At 41.9% G+C, this 15621-nt stretch overlaps 1 long non-coding RNA gene across 1 annotated transcript; it reads right to left on the reverse strand.

Moving 5' to 3' along the window:
• Positions 1-1774: 1774 nt before the first annotated feature.
• On the reverse strand, positions 1775-13699 carry LOC132390876 (uncharacterized). Its single transcript, XR_009511037.1, has 3 exons — positions 13251-13699; positions 10222-10924; positions 1775-2757 (listed from the first exon to the last, which is right to left on the reverse strand). It is a non-coding gene; the product is annotated as an uncharacterized LOC132390876 (long non-coding RNA).
• Positions 13700-15621: the final 1922 nt, after the last annotated feature.

Below are 15621 nucleotides of genomic sequence, written 5' to 3' on the forward strand. Positions count from 1 at the left end.
GTTGGGCGTAAGGTGCATTGTGGCGACCACTGTGCTGTTCTCGTACCTTATGTGTATGGATGGTGCCTCTGCCAAACCACAGGAGAATCGTCGTGGGGGGGGAGGTGGTGGGAGGAATCTTGTTCTAGACCATGTTTTAGAGAGTATGGGAAAACAAAACATTGAATACTGAATATGTCAAAGGTTGTGTCCAGGTACTTGTGGTGAAGGGGCTTGTTGTGTCCAAACTGGTCCCCACCAGACACTGATGGGGACCATCACCTGTGGCTCCAAGTAGCTCTTTGCATGTGACAGCGGCCACGCTCCAGCACACCGCTTCGACAAGTGGGCTAAGCCAAAGGACAGCTCTCATACTGCAGTGAGATGGGGACATGCCCATCCTAGCATCCAGCGGACTGGGCGATGTGATCCAATGGCCAGGAAGGTGGTTCTGCACGGAGAGCGAAGGACACAACAAAGTCGTCCACTGCAACAAAGGAAGACGCAAGCTGCGACATCTACTTGTACAACTAGACCTGTACTTCCAAGGTCGAGAGAGTGGAACTGCCCCAGTGCAAAGGCTTTTCCACTTTAAAAAACTTTCCTGCACAGGTTTCCTGTCATCGGTGAATAGAGCCACCACAACATATCAAAGAATTTTGATTTTGCTACGTTGCTTTGATCATCCATGATCACATATGCCTTTATTTTTTTTTTGCTCAGGATGTCCTTTAGAGTAGATGCTGTCTAGACATAGTTTAGAGCAGGATTTGCCTTGGAGCCTTTCGTGCACACCTCTGTGCATGAGGAAGTATCTACCTCAGAAGGTTGCTTAGCTTGCACCCCACTCTGCTCTGCTACAGGTGTGCTGGAACCAGTAATAGCTCCGGTCACTAGCCCTGAACGAAGTGCTGGTCACCGTTGCACTCCGTGCACTGCATGCTAGCTTTACAGACTTTTGCTTAATGTGCTATTGAAGCACGGCATTTGAAACCCCTGAGAAAGATTCTCCAGTCTGAACGTGGCTCTCTCTGAATCCTCTGTATTTCGTATGGACAGGACATTTTCTATCGGGTTAATGACTTCGACTTCAGTTTTGCTGGCTGTGTTATGGGTTTTGGTTTTCCATGCTTTTTCTGGAGACCTCTCTTTAAATAAGGTGCTGTCAGAAGTTGAGAACATAAAGCTAGGGTCATTGTGCATTTCTGCTTGGCACCGGACAAATTCAACAAAGAATGAAAACACCAGAGAGGGCATGATGCTTCACTTTCAACCTGAACCCTACAGTTACCCACTGTTCTTGGATATTATTCAATACTTTCTCTGCCATAGGATTTAATCATCTTGCTGTATCCAAGCAACTCAATCCAAGTAGATAATCCTCATATTTTGTGGCTTGCAATTCCGCAGCAGATCTGCAAGCTACTAAACATCTATGATTCTTTGAGTGAGAGCCTAAGTCTACCGAAGAGAGATTCTTCAATTGCCTCTGGAGAGCTGAAGCACTTGTCCAGCCTCTGCCACAGTAATTGTAAACCTGTAGCTTGATTACTAATGTGAATTGCCCTAACCCTTCTTGTGTGTTGCAGTGACTCCCCACCAAGCCACTCACACAGGGGGTCTAGCTCTTTGCTAGGTTTGGGAATTAATCCTTCTGCAGCATTGCAAAAGCTTGACTTCGTTACAAGGATCTTCCCCTTAGTAATAATGATCAGGGAGGCACAGAGAGAAATGTAAATGTACCAACAAGTACCTTTATTGTCTCAACAGAAGAACATGTGAACTTAGACAGCCGAACACCCGTATGCACACCTTCTAAGTCTTCCTGGCCCACCGTGAACAGTCAAATAGAAAAGGTAACTTTAGTAAAATGGAGACTCTGCTGAAGTTGTGTTCTTCAAAGTACTGTTCCAAATCTCCACATTCACAATGGTGGGTCTCTGGAGTGTCATCCACTGCAAGCACACTCGAATCGTCTGCTTTTATATTCATTCCTTACCAATTCAAATGTTGCATTTCAGTGTTATTTGCTATGGGTCATGTGACTGACCTTTAACATCTTCTTCTTGGCTCTGCTCCAAGCCAGCATCCATTTATTGCCCTCTTCCCTCAACTGACAACTAGTGATTTATGGCTCATTGTTCTCAATCAATAACCTGCTCAAATCACACAAGGCAGATACAGACCCCAACATTCACAAACCTGTATGTTAGAATATATCAAAGAACACCTCACAAAGAACTTCTTATTTGAAAATTATCTTTAGTCCAGCATTGTTGCATCCACCGTAAATCACTCAAACTCACTAAGTCAGCTGCTGCTCGATACACCTTCAGCTCTGCTGAGGCAAGCTTGGCTTCACACTCCTCCGTGAGTGCACTTAATGTACGTGTCTTCTCCATTTGCATCTTACCTTCACATTTAGCATAAGCTGCTCTCTTTCCCAAAACTTCCAGTTTTGCATGGGTTTGTGCTGCAGATCTGCTGTTAGTGGTTTTTGCTTGAGTGTCGCGATGATGTGTTTGACACACCACAATCTGACCTGACTCCAGGTCTTGGCAATAGACCTTGTTCTGGTCAGAAGTTTACATTACTGTCTATGGCATTCAACAAGGCTCCAGTCTGCAGGCAACGTCTTTGAAGGCAAGCTGAGTCTTCACTCTACTGCCCTCATTGCGTGTATGTACACAGCTATGCAGTGAGCTAAATAACTCCTCGAAGATCACCCCAGACAAAAGCTTTCTTCAGAGTTTTTAATGAGATTTCTTCTCTGTGAAACTGCAGGGAATAAAGTACATATTAAATTCAATGTAGAGTTGTCACATGCATAAATATACTAATACAGTTGATTATTCTCACAACTGGTGTTAACCAAGGTAGTACACATATGCAATATTCCTTAACTACACAGTGTAAACAACAGTAAACTCATGGCACAAAGATAAGCTTAAACTTCCTTCAAAATATTTCTACTAAATGGTTACCAATATTATCAAAGGACTCACAGATATTGCTCTTTCAAGGACAAATAAAGAGTGGATGGAGATGTACCTCATTCCATCATTTGCTTCAAATAGATTAAGAACTAAAGCACCCAGGAAATGATATACACGACAGCTTATGTTCATACAAAATGAACTGTGCTTCTATAGGCCGGAACACCCAGTTCATTAACTCTAAGGTCATCGAGCATTGTGCCCACTCACTCATACTTTAATCACAGAATGGAGGCCTCAAGGTTCCTGACAGTTGTATGGCTGAAAATGGTTTGCACCCCTACATGACTAGTGTGGTGTGGGGAGGGGGTAAGGGCAAGTGCAGGCAGCTCAATAGTAATAACGTGATCTCTCAAGTCGAGTATGATCTTCTTCTAAGGCAGAGGTTCCCAATCTGGGGTGCGAGGATCCCTTGGTCCATGGCATCAAAAAAGTTGGGAACCCTGTCCTAAGGGGCTGTCTAATGGTGTCTGTACAGGCTGATCCAAGATCTAACAGGTTAATGTGATGTAGCTCACATAGAGCACATCAAGTTAAACCTGTTGGACCATAAGATGTGGGAGCAGAATTAGGCCATTTGGCCAATTGAGTATGTTCCACTATTCTAACATAGCCGATCCACTCTCCCTCTCAGGCCCAATCTCCCACCTGCTCTCCATATCCCTACATGCCCTGAATAATCAATAATCTATCAACTTCTGCTTTAAATATACACAATGACTTGGCCTCCACAGCCACAAATTCAACAAATTCACCACTCTCTGGCTAAAGGAATTCCTCCTCATCCCCATTCTAAACTGACTCCCCCTATTCTGAAGCTGTGTCCTCAGGTTTTAGACTCTCCTACCACAGGAAACATCCTCTCCACATCCACTCTATCGAAGCCTTTCAACATCTGTTAAGTTTCAATGCGATCACCCCTCATTCTATCTTAATTATGGATTAACAAAAAAGAGAACCAGTCTTCAAGAAAGAAAACCTATACCCAATTTAATTTTCCAATGATACCTGTGGCTAGTGAAACCAATCATTCTGATTCTGACCTATTTATAACTACATGGGGAAAGACAATAGACGAACATGCCTGCTGTTACTGTATTGCTAAAGGTGTGGCTCTGCCACTAAATGCACATTTCAGGACAGCTCTGTTTACAAGTTCAGGTCTATTGTCATCTGACTGTACCTATGTACAACCAAATGAAACAACACTCTTCCAGACCACAGTGCAAACACAATACATGTAACACACATAGCAAGTATAGTAAAATGTTACAACAAATAAGTTAATAAAATATAATTCAAAATTGTATTTGTTTTTGTGCATTGTATTTGTGGGGCACCACAGTAGCATAGCTATTGCAGCTCAGGGTGTGGAGCTTAGAGTTCAATTCCCACGTCCTCTGTATGCAAGTTCCTCCATTCTTTCCCATGTGGATGTGGGTTTCCTCCAGGTGCTCCGGTTTCCTCCCAGTTAGTAGGTCATTGTAAATTGTTCTGCGATTCAACACAATACCTCTAAATAAAAGTAAATAAAAATAAAATGTATGCAGTGCACCGCACAGGTAAACAGTACAGTGAACAGTAAACAGCTCGCTGTCACAGTGACGAGATCTCAGGGTATTCATTAGTCTCACAGCCTGGGGGAGGAAGTTGTTACCCAGTCTGGCAGTCCTGGTCCTGATACTCCTGTACCACCTTCCTGACAGTTGTAGGTTAACGAGATTGTGGGATGGGTGGTAGGGACCCTCAACAATGTTTTGAGCCCTTTGTCTGCAACGCTCCCAGTAAATGTCACAAACAGGAAAGGGAACCCCCCACCCCCCACCCCCCCCCCTCCGGTTATCCACTGTAGGATCTTACTAAGATCTGACAGTGTCTTGCATCTTCCATAACACTCAATGATGCAGCTATTCCGACACTATCTATGGTACTACTGTAGTAAGTACCATTTCAAAGCTCAAGGTACAAAGTAATATTTATTATCAGAGTACATACATGTCACCACATACAACCCTGAGATTCTTTTTCTGCAAGGCATACTTAGCAAATCTATAGAATGGTAACTGTAACTAGGATCTATAAACTGTAAACAGTGAAAAAACTATGCACATGCAGATAATAAATAACAAGCATGAAATAACAATATAACAGTGTGATGAGTGTAGCTATCCCCTTCTGTTTAAGAGCCTGAAGGTTGAGGGGTAGTAATTGATCTTGAACCTGATGGTGCAAGTCCTGAGGCTCCTGTACCTTCTACCTAATGGCAGCAGTGTGAAAAGAGCACGGCCTGGGTGGTGAGGATCTTTGATGATGGATGCTGCTTTCCTACGGCAACGTTTCATATCGATGTGCTCAATGGTTGGGAGGATTTTACTCGTGATGTACTGGGCCGAATCCCCTACCTTTTGTAGGATTTGCCATTGGTGTTCCCAAACCAGGCTGTAATGCAGTCAGTCAGCACACTTTCCACCACACATCCACAGAAGTTGGCCAAGGTTTTTGATGACATCAAATATTAAGGACCCCCATCATCTAGGGCATGTCCTCTTCTCAGTGCTACCATCAGGAAGGAGGTACAGAAGCCTGAAGGTGCACACTCAGTGATTCAGGAAAAGAACACTACCTCACTTTTTAAAACTGTTTTTGCATCATTTTTAATCTATTCAATATACATATATACTTACCGTAATTAATGTACGTATTCATTTATTTTCTTTTTCTCTTATCATGCATTGTGTTGAACTGCTGCTACTAAGATAACAAATTTCATGACACATAAACCTGACTCTGATTCTGTTCTTCACATTCTCCTGAGTAAGTAGAGGAGCTGTCGAGCTTACTTTGCAATTATATTTATATAATGTTTGTTAATTAACCTTCTGGTCCGTTGTATATCCAAGGAGCCATCCTTAAGCACTAGAACGAAAGTCATCTATTTTGGCACATGGAGTTTGTACTCAAAGGGGCCTTTGAATTTTATTTATTTATTATTCAAAGGAGTTCTGTAGTTGGGATGTACCACCACTGTAAAAGCAGAACTCTGTAAATTTACCTGAGAATAGTTCAAATGTTAAAGCTAAGTAAGTGATCATAGTAATTAAATTGAGGTTAATCATTTATTGTTAAATTATAAAATGCTGTGTCAGGAGAGTGAAATCCCTTGGATTCTCCTGGACCTTTTCTCTCCTGGAAGTTTGTTGTGTAAATAAACACTTCTATATTTCTTATTTACAGCTTCTGTGTGGCTCAGTTTTAGTTCTCGCAACAAACCTACGTTACAACTCTGTTTATAAAGCATTTTTAATGCAGCAAAAATATCTCAACCACTTAACAGCTGCATTGTCAAACAAAAATAAAGATATGGAAAGTCAAATAAGTGAAGATAAGAGCATGTATTGGTTTGGGCAAAGAAGCAGGTTTTAAGAAATGTCTTAAAGATGGAAAAGATAGATGTGGGACTAAATGATTTAGGCCATGGTTTCACAGCTTAGGGACTTGGCAGATGAAGTCATGGTTGCAAGTAATGAAGGGATTGAAAAGGGGGATGATCAAGTGGTCAGAATGAGTGGAGTGCAGAGATATTAAAGAATATAACCTTTGAAAAAAGTAAATAGCAAGGCAAGACCCTAAAGGGATTTGAAAATGAGGGTTAGAATTTTAAAACCAAGACATTACTTCACTGGAAGTCAATGTTGATCAGTGAGTACAAAGTTGACTATTGTACCAAGACATTGCTCATAGTCAAAACATATCAATAATCTTTATGTTATTCTTACTCTCTGACAGAAATGGATAGGATTTCATCTATGTGAAAAACTAGGATGAATGAAATTAGGTTGGTTATTAATTTTTGAGGTTTAGCAGTGGCTTTATCCAATGAATAACTAAGCCCAGGAAATCCCAAGGTCAACCCACAGCTTTTGCTGAGGTAACCAATCTGAACCAGAACAATAGTTGAGAGAGTTAGAGCAAGAATTTGTCTTGGAATGTCATTAGACCATGAAAGGACCAGATGAGCATGGAACTTGATACTTCGGGGTTGTGGTTACTCTTATGTTGGTCATCCTGTCGGCTGTCACTAGAGAGAATCTGATCTTGCAGTCCCAGTGCAATTATGGAACTACAGTGAGAAGAGGCAAAAATTAGAGGGATAAATCAGCAAAGAATTGATCACGGTTAAAGCCAAACATCTGGTAAAGTGCTACTGTCTGTGTTAGAAAATTGCAACTTTAGCAAATTCACTCATGCCTCGACCAATCAAAACATAATTATAGTTCTTTTAAACAAAGCTGTGGTGAAACTGTCCCCTAACGGGACGCATATTTCCTTCTGACTGAAAGTCCATATTGATGCTGTTTTTAATTGGATTTCACTATTTCATGCACAGTTTTCTGTTTTGAAGATTTTAAATCCAGTTTCTGTACAAAGGCCACACACTCCATCTATTCCCTTGCACCATCCTCCATCCAAGTAATTGAGCAACCACAGCTTTCTACATGAGAGAATTCCAAAACTTCACAATCCTCTAAGTAAAGGTATACATTTTTTTAAATCTCAGAATTAACTGCTGACTGCTTATCTTCTGAACATGGCCTAAAGTTTCTACATTCTCCAATCAGAAACATCTAGCTTTGTCGCAAAGTTTGCAGATGATACAAAGATAGGTGAAGGGGCAGGTAGTTTTGAGGAAGTAGAGAGGACTCGGACAGATTAAGAAAATGGGCAAAGAAATTGGCAGATGCAAAACAGTGTCAGGAATTATATGGTCATGCACTTTGGTAGAAGAAATGAAAGGATTGACTATTTTCTAAATGGAGAGAAAATACAAAAAACTGAGGTGCAAAGGGTCTTGGGAGTCATTGTGCAGGATTCTCTGAAGGGTAATTTGCAAGTTGAGTCAGCGGTGAGGAAGGCAAATGCAACGTTAGCATTTAAGTAAGGATGTAATGTTGAGACTTCATATAAACACTGGTGAGACCTCACTTGGAGTATTGTGAGGAGGTTTGGGCCCTTTATCTTAGAAAGGATGTGCTGAAGAAGGTTCAAAGGAGTTTCATGAAAATGATTCCAGGATTGAATGGCTTGTTACTCGAAGGCTTTTAATGGTTCTGGGCCTGTATTCACTAGAATTCAGAAGAATGAGGTATGACCTCATTGAAACCTATTAAGTGGTGAAAGTCCTTGACAGAGTGGATATGGAAAGGATATGGGAGAGTGTAAGATCAGAGGACACAGCTTCAGAATACAGGAGCATCCTTTTAGAACAGAGATGAAGAGGAATTTCATTAGCCAGAGAGTGGTGAATCTATGAAATTCTTTGCCACAGACAGCTGTTGAGGACGAGTCTTTATGTATATTTAATGTGGAGGTTGATAGATTCTTGATTGGTCAGGGCATGAAGGGATACGGGGAGAAGGCAGGAGATTGTGGCTGAGAGGAAAATTGGATCAGACATGATGAAATGGCGGAGCAGACTCAGTGGGCCCAATGGCCTAATTCTGCTTCTATTTTATGGTCTACTCAATCAGACCTTCTCAGAATCCAAGTCATTGGGTATATTTAAAGCAGTGGTTAATATTTTCTTGATTAGTAAGGGAGTCAAAGGTTATGGGGTTGAAAGGGATAATAAATTAGGCATGATGAATGGTGCAGCAGAATAGATGGGCCAAATGGCCTAATACTGCTCTTCTGTCTTCTGGTCCTATACTGATTGCATTGATCTACAAGTTGAGGATGGTTTTCAAGCCAGAATGGAGATGACAGGTCAATTCCAGCAGCGTTGGTGCACATGTTACTATACGTGACCAGGGCTGATCTCAAATACACTTTGAACCTAATTGTACTTCCCTTTAAAGATTATCTTTATTTGTCATATGTACATCGAAACATACAGTGAAATGCGTCTTTTCCATCAATGACCAACACAGTCTGAGAATGTCCAGGGGGCAGCCCACTAGTGTCGATATGCTTCCTGTACCAATATAGTGTACTCACAAGTTACTAACGCTAACCTGTATGTCTTTGGAGTGCAGGAGGAAACCCACCCAGTCACAGAGAGAATATACAAACTCCCTTCCGGGAGCAGCAGGAACTGAGCCACAAAGGGTGATCGCTGGTGCTGTAAAGTATTGTGATAACTATTATGTTACCGTGCCACCTAGTCCTTTAGCCAGCAGCTCTGTGGAGAACTGATGGATTTAGAGCTCTTAGCGTTCAGCTCACCCCTTACTTCCAGGCAAAGCGTGGAAGACAAATAAGCTGGAGTCAGGTGACAGCTTAGTAACAGAACCCCATTCACTCTACTGGGATCACTGAGCCTGAGAAGAGAATAAGAGACGAGAGATAAACGAGGTCCACTTATTTTACTCTTTATTTTTATGCTTTAATTACCTCATAAGACTTTGAAGTGCTTTTCATTGCATGTGTTATTAATAATTTAAAATCTAGTTTTAAATAATGTAAGCTGACTGGTAGAGTCATGAACGAGAGGACACAGCTACAAATAATGGGCAATCACTTAGAATTTTAAAATACGTAGAAGTGTCTTCTCTCAGAAGGGTTGAAACCAGTATTGGGCAACCATGATCATACTGACTGGCTGGGCAGACCAGAGCAGCAAGTGACCCACTCCTGTTCTCGTTTTCTTATTTGAGCTGCTTTTAGACGTCTCTGATTATCATTAAAAATATTCAGAGCCTTTGAAAATGGCAGCTTCAGGGATGCAGCCTCAGGTTAGGCCACCCAAGGCCAGAACTGACACAGCTCTGAGGGAGATACGGGGGGTGGGTAAGGCTAGGAATGACCTAATGTCCAGCAACACACACAAAATGCTGGTGGAACACGAGTCAGGCAGCATCTATGGAGAGGAATAAAGAGTCAATGTTTGGGGCCAGTTCATTAGAACGGCAAAGGAAGGGGGAAGAAGCCAGAATAGGAAGGAGGAGTCTCAGTACAAACTGACAGATAAAATAAAATAAAAATGAAATACAATATTGGAAAATGCATGATCATGCATTTTGGTTGTAGAAATAAATGTGCAGACTGTTTTCTAAATGGAGAAAAAAATCCAAAAATCTGAAATGCAAAGGGACTTGGAATTCCTTGTTCAGAACACCCTAGGGTTAATTTGCAGATTAAGTCAGTGGTGAGGAAGGCAAATGCCATGTTAGCATTCATTTCAAGAGATCTAGAGTACAAGAGCAGGGATGTGATGCTGCAGCTTTTTAACACACTGGTGATGTCTTACCTGGAGTATTGTGAACAGTTTTGGGCTCCTCATCTAAGAAAAGATGTGCTGGCATTGGTGAGGGTCCAGAAGAGGTTCTCAGGAATGACTCCGGGAATGAAAGGGTTATCCTACAATCAATGTTTGATAACGCTGGGTCAATACTCACTGGAATTTAGAAAGACGAGGGAGGAATCTCATTGAAACCTTCCAAATGTTGAAAGGCCTAGACAATGTAGATGTGGAAAGGACGTTTCCCATGCTGGGGGAGTCTAGGACAAGAGGGCACAGCCTCAGGGTAGAAGGGCATCCATTTAAAACAGATGCAGAGAAATTTCTTTAGTCAGAAGGTGGTGAATTTGTGGAATTTGTTACCACAGGTAGCTGTGGAGGGCAGCTCATTGGATGTATTTAAGGCAGAGCTTGATAAGTTTGTGATTGGACATGGCATCAAAGGTTACAGGGAAAAGGCTGGGCTGAGGAGGGGAAACAAGGGTCAGCCATGATTGAATAGCAGAGCAGACTTGATGGGCCAAATGGCCTAATTCTGCTCCCATGCCTTATGGTCTTATGGCTCTGATTTCCAGCTTCTGCATAATTTCCTGTGTTTATGGTCTAATGCCAAAGGGTTTGGGCAGTTGGCCAAATCAAGTTTGATCCATCGAAGTTGTATCAGTCATCCATCCTGCACTCAAGGTTTTTTTGATGGGGAGCGATAATGCTTCTGTTGGGAGAGATTGCATGAGTTATTCATGTTGTAACGTATGAGCTCTTAAAATAAACTCTTGGACTAATTTCTGTAATGTGTTGCTTAAATAGATTGCTAAATATTTTCTCTGTTTACAGCATCGTGGGTCCTTGTGTAAATCCTATTCTCTTGTCTACTCACCAGCTGACTGATCAACCTATTGGCCAAGGCAGTGAAATTTTGTGACATTTCATTGGATGATGTTGTTGCTGGAAAAGCCAACATTTCCTGTCCATCATTTATTCTCCAAGGTCAAAAGTCAGGAGACAGTGGGTTGGATCGCAAATCATAAACAGGCCATACAGATCAAGGATGGCAATCTTCCTTTCCTGAAGGACATTAGCGAAACGTGTTTTTACAACAACCTGATAGCCTCATGGTTAATATTTTAGAAACTACGACATTTTTCAAATTCCAGATTTGTTGACTTCCTTGGGTTTAAATTCCCAGGTGTTATGATGGAATTCAAACTCTTGTTCCTCATTCAGTGCTTCAGAACTCCAGATATTAATCGAATCATTTGACCACATCTAATCCTAACCTTCATTGATAGATGGTTCAACACATCTGGCACAATGTAAGTCATTGGCTGAGACAGTGAAAGCCACAGTGTGATTTAGTTGTCAGCTAACACAGTGCACCTCACTGGCTACCTTCCTCATCTCCAGGCACGTTTCCTCTTTTATCCCTGATCGGTCCTACCCCCACTCAAGTTATTCTCCTGTTCTTCATGCACATGTAGAAGACCCCGGGGTTTCCCTGAATCCTACTCACCAACACTCATCATGTGTTCCTCTAGCTCTTCTAAGTCCCTTCTTAAGATCTTTCCAGGCTACTCTCAAGAGTACTGTCTGACTTTTGCTTCCTAAACCATAAGCATGCTTCTTTCTTTCTCTTGACTACGTGTTCCACACCTCTTGTTATCCATGGTTCCTTTCCCTGCCTCAGTGAGACAAACATATCCAGAACCCCACGCAAGTGCTCCTTAAGCAACTTCCATATTTCCATTGTACATTTCCCTACTACATCTGATCCTAATTTATGCTTTCAAGTTGGCAGTTAGCACAACACTATTACAGCATCAGAGTTTGGAGTTCAATTCCAGAGTCCTCTGTAAAAAAGCTCATTCAGTCTTCCCGTGTGTGCAAGGGCATCCTCCGTGTGCTCTATTTCCCCACCGCCCCCCCCCCCCCCCCCAACAAGGCACACCAGTTAATAGGTTAATCCATCATTGTAAGTTGTCCTGTGGTTAGGCTAGGGTTAAATAGATGGGTTGCTGGGGGCTTTGCAACTTGTTGGGCCGGAAGGGCCTGTATCTCTAAATAACTAAAGCTTCTGCCTAACAGCATCATAATTTACTCTTCCCCTATTGAATACTTCCCCATATCCTGCTCCTATCCCTGACCAAGTCTATGCTAAAAACTAAAGAGATGCACAGTAGTCGCTGTCTCTGAAATGCTCACTCACTGAGAGATCTGTCAGCTGCTCGGATCCATTGCCTAGGTACCAGATCCAGTATGGCCTCTTCACTAGTCACCTTGTCCACATATTGTGTCAGGAATCCTTCCTGGACACACCTATCAAATTCTGCCCTATCTAAGCCTTTTACCAATATACCAATATACCAATCAATATTTGGGGAGACCCAGTGATTACAACTCCTGTTATTTTCCCAAAATCTACTTACCAATCTGTTCCTCAGGGTCCCTGTTTCTATGGGGGTAGGGGTTTTTTTTCACTTCCTGTTTCTGTTTCTGATATCCACCACGTTGAATCAGTAGAGAATCCCTCCACAAAGCCCTTTCTTTTCGTGACTGCGATACTATCATTATCCAGCACCGCCACTCCCCCAACTCTTTCGCCTCCCTCCCTATGTCCTTTGAAACATCTAAACCACAGAACATCCGGTGGCCCTTCCTGCCTTTGTGATGGCGTCGTAATTCCATGTGCTGATCCTTGCACCAAGTTCATCATCACTCTTGTTCCTGATCCTTCTCGCATTGATATAGACACATTTCAACCCATCCAGCTGAACGTATCCACTGCCTATCCAATCTCACAGTCCCTTTATACATTTTATCTACCGTTAACTGTTCCATGTTCTGATCTATCGCTCTGGTTCCCATCCCTCTGCTAACCTAGTTTAAACCCTTCCCAACAGCTCTTGCTCTAGGATACTGGACCCCTCGATTTTAGTCTAATCCACCTCTTTTGTATAGGTCATAACTTCCCCGGAAGAGATCCCAACGATCCATAAATCTGAAATTTTTCCCCAGCACCAATTCATTAGCCACATATTCACCTGCAATATCATGCTATTCTTATCCTCACTGGTGCATCGCACAGGCAGCAACCCAGAGATTCCTACTCTTGAGCTCCTGCTTTATAGCTTACTACCTAACTCCCTATATCTTCTCTTCAGGACCTCCTCCCTTTTCCTAGCTATGTCATTGGTATTAATATGTATCATGACCTCTGGCTGCTCATCCTCCCCCTTAAGAGCTCTGAGACAAGAATGCTGGCAGGAACTGAGTACCTAGAGTTATAAGGAATGGTTGAATGAGTTTGAACTTTATCCCCTTTTGTGTAAGAGAACGGTGAAAGACTTTTAATTGTGGAACAGGGTCTTCTAAATTGCGCAGCAACCCATCGATTTAATCCCAGCCTATCACAAGACAATTTGCTGCTGTCTACGAATGCGCAGCGCTCCCCGTCTCTTGCTGTAATGTGAATGCACCAGTTAAAGCATCTCCCGCATATATGCTTTTATTTCATCAGTATATAGTTGTGCACAGACACAATAAATTAGCGACAAGTACAAACCTGAATGCCAGAAAATATCACGAACTGCACCAACAGTTACAGCACAATTATTGGACGAAACAGCGAGAGTTAAACAGTACAGAGAAGGCCGACACAGACGCTAACACAGGCATAAGTACAATGCATAGTAACAGCGAAAGGTATGCTGAATTTAAAGTGAAAATAACATGGCCATTGCTTCTATCAGGGAAGTTGATGAATTTGATAGTGCTGGGAGTCTTATATCGAGAGGGCTGAATTATACTGTAATGTGAACAACATGGAGAAGCAAAAGAAAACCACTGAAATTCTTACCTTAATTGGTGCAAGGACTCATAGTCTCTTACTCACACTAGTAAGCCCTGAAAACCCAGAAAACAAGATGTTGATGAAGTTGATGATTTAGATTTTACAAAAGGAACCAGTCAAAAGGTGAAAGCATTTCTGAATAAATTGCAGAACTGTGCAGACTTTCCCAGTGCTGTGACTTTAGAGACGGACTTTCTGATGCATTAAGGGACAGGCTTGTATGTCAAAGCACCCAATAGAGGCTACAGTCCAAAAGACCTAACCTTAGAACAGGCATTGACCATTTCAATATCATTAGAGACTGCAGCAAAGGATGCAGAACTACAGAAAAGGAGGTTAGAATGTGAAATGCACAAAATGTCCGTGAATGGTGCAAAAACCCAAAGATGTTATTGATCTGGCAAAACCTCCCAAGACACAAATGATTGTTGGTTCAAAGAAAGTCTGCAGAAGGGTCACAGACAAGGTCACAAAGACAGAATGTGCAACGGAGACAAAAAGCACAACCGAGTGAAAAGTCTCAAACACAAAACTTAGCAAATGTATAAAGTTTCTGAATGTAAAACAGACTCAAACAACATAGAGTCTGATAAAGGTGAACTGCATGTGCAGAACTGCATAGTATAACTGAAGCAGATTACAAAATCATCTGGATTACAATAGATGAGTCAGGTGTAAAACTGAAAATGGAGCTGAATACAGGGTCAGCATTGTCTGTAATTCCAGAGGCTGACTACAACAGGCTGTTTTCTAAGATACCATTAGAGAAGACCTCAGTGATGCTAAAGACTTACATAGGTGAATAAGTGTCTCCAAAAGGCAAAATGAAAGTAAATGTGATGTATGGACATCAAAGACAACAGTAAGAGCTTTATGTATTTAAAAGTGGAAGGTCAGCACTTCCTAGACATGAATGGTTGAGAAAAATCCAACTAGATTAGCACTCAGTCAAAGCTCTCGGTGTGGCATCAACCAGTGATGGCAGCCCAAATGGTAGCACTAACCAGAGGCTGTCACAGCTGCTTAATGCTAATCAGAAGGTGTTTGAGAAAGGAATGGATGAACAGATCAGATACTTAGCCAAGAGCTGTACAGGATGCCAGAAAGTTCAAAATACACCCTCACGTCCTGTGTGGAACTAGCTGTCTTCACCATGACAAAGAGTACATATTAACCTTGCTGGGTCATCCATGGATTCCACGTTCCCAATTCTGTGGATGCTCACTCAAAATGGCCGAATCTTATATCAACAAAATCAACCATCTCAGCAAAGACTGTCCCAGCTCTGAGGACTATCTTTGCCAGAAATGGCTTATCAGAACAAATCACAAGTGACAACAGATCATAATATACATCAGAAGAATTCTAACTGTTCATGAAGAAAAACGACATCAGACATTTCAAGTCAGCTCCTCACCATCTAACAACGAATGGGTTAGCTAAAAGGCTTATCCAAAACTTTAAGAAGTTCGTTAAAGCAATGGGCAAGGAGGACATTTCTCTACAGCAAAAGGTGGACATCTTCCTTTTTGTGTATTGGAACTCTGTTCATGTGACGACAA

Source organism: Hypanus sabinus, chromosome 3, assembly GCF_030144855.1.
Source record: "Hypanus sabinus isolate sHypSab1 chromosome 3, sHypSab1.hap1, whole genome shotgun sequence".
Classification (NCBI taxonomy): Eukaryota; Metazoa; Chordata; class Chondrichthyes; order Myliobatiformes; family Dasyatidae; genus Hypanus; species Hypanus sabinus.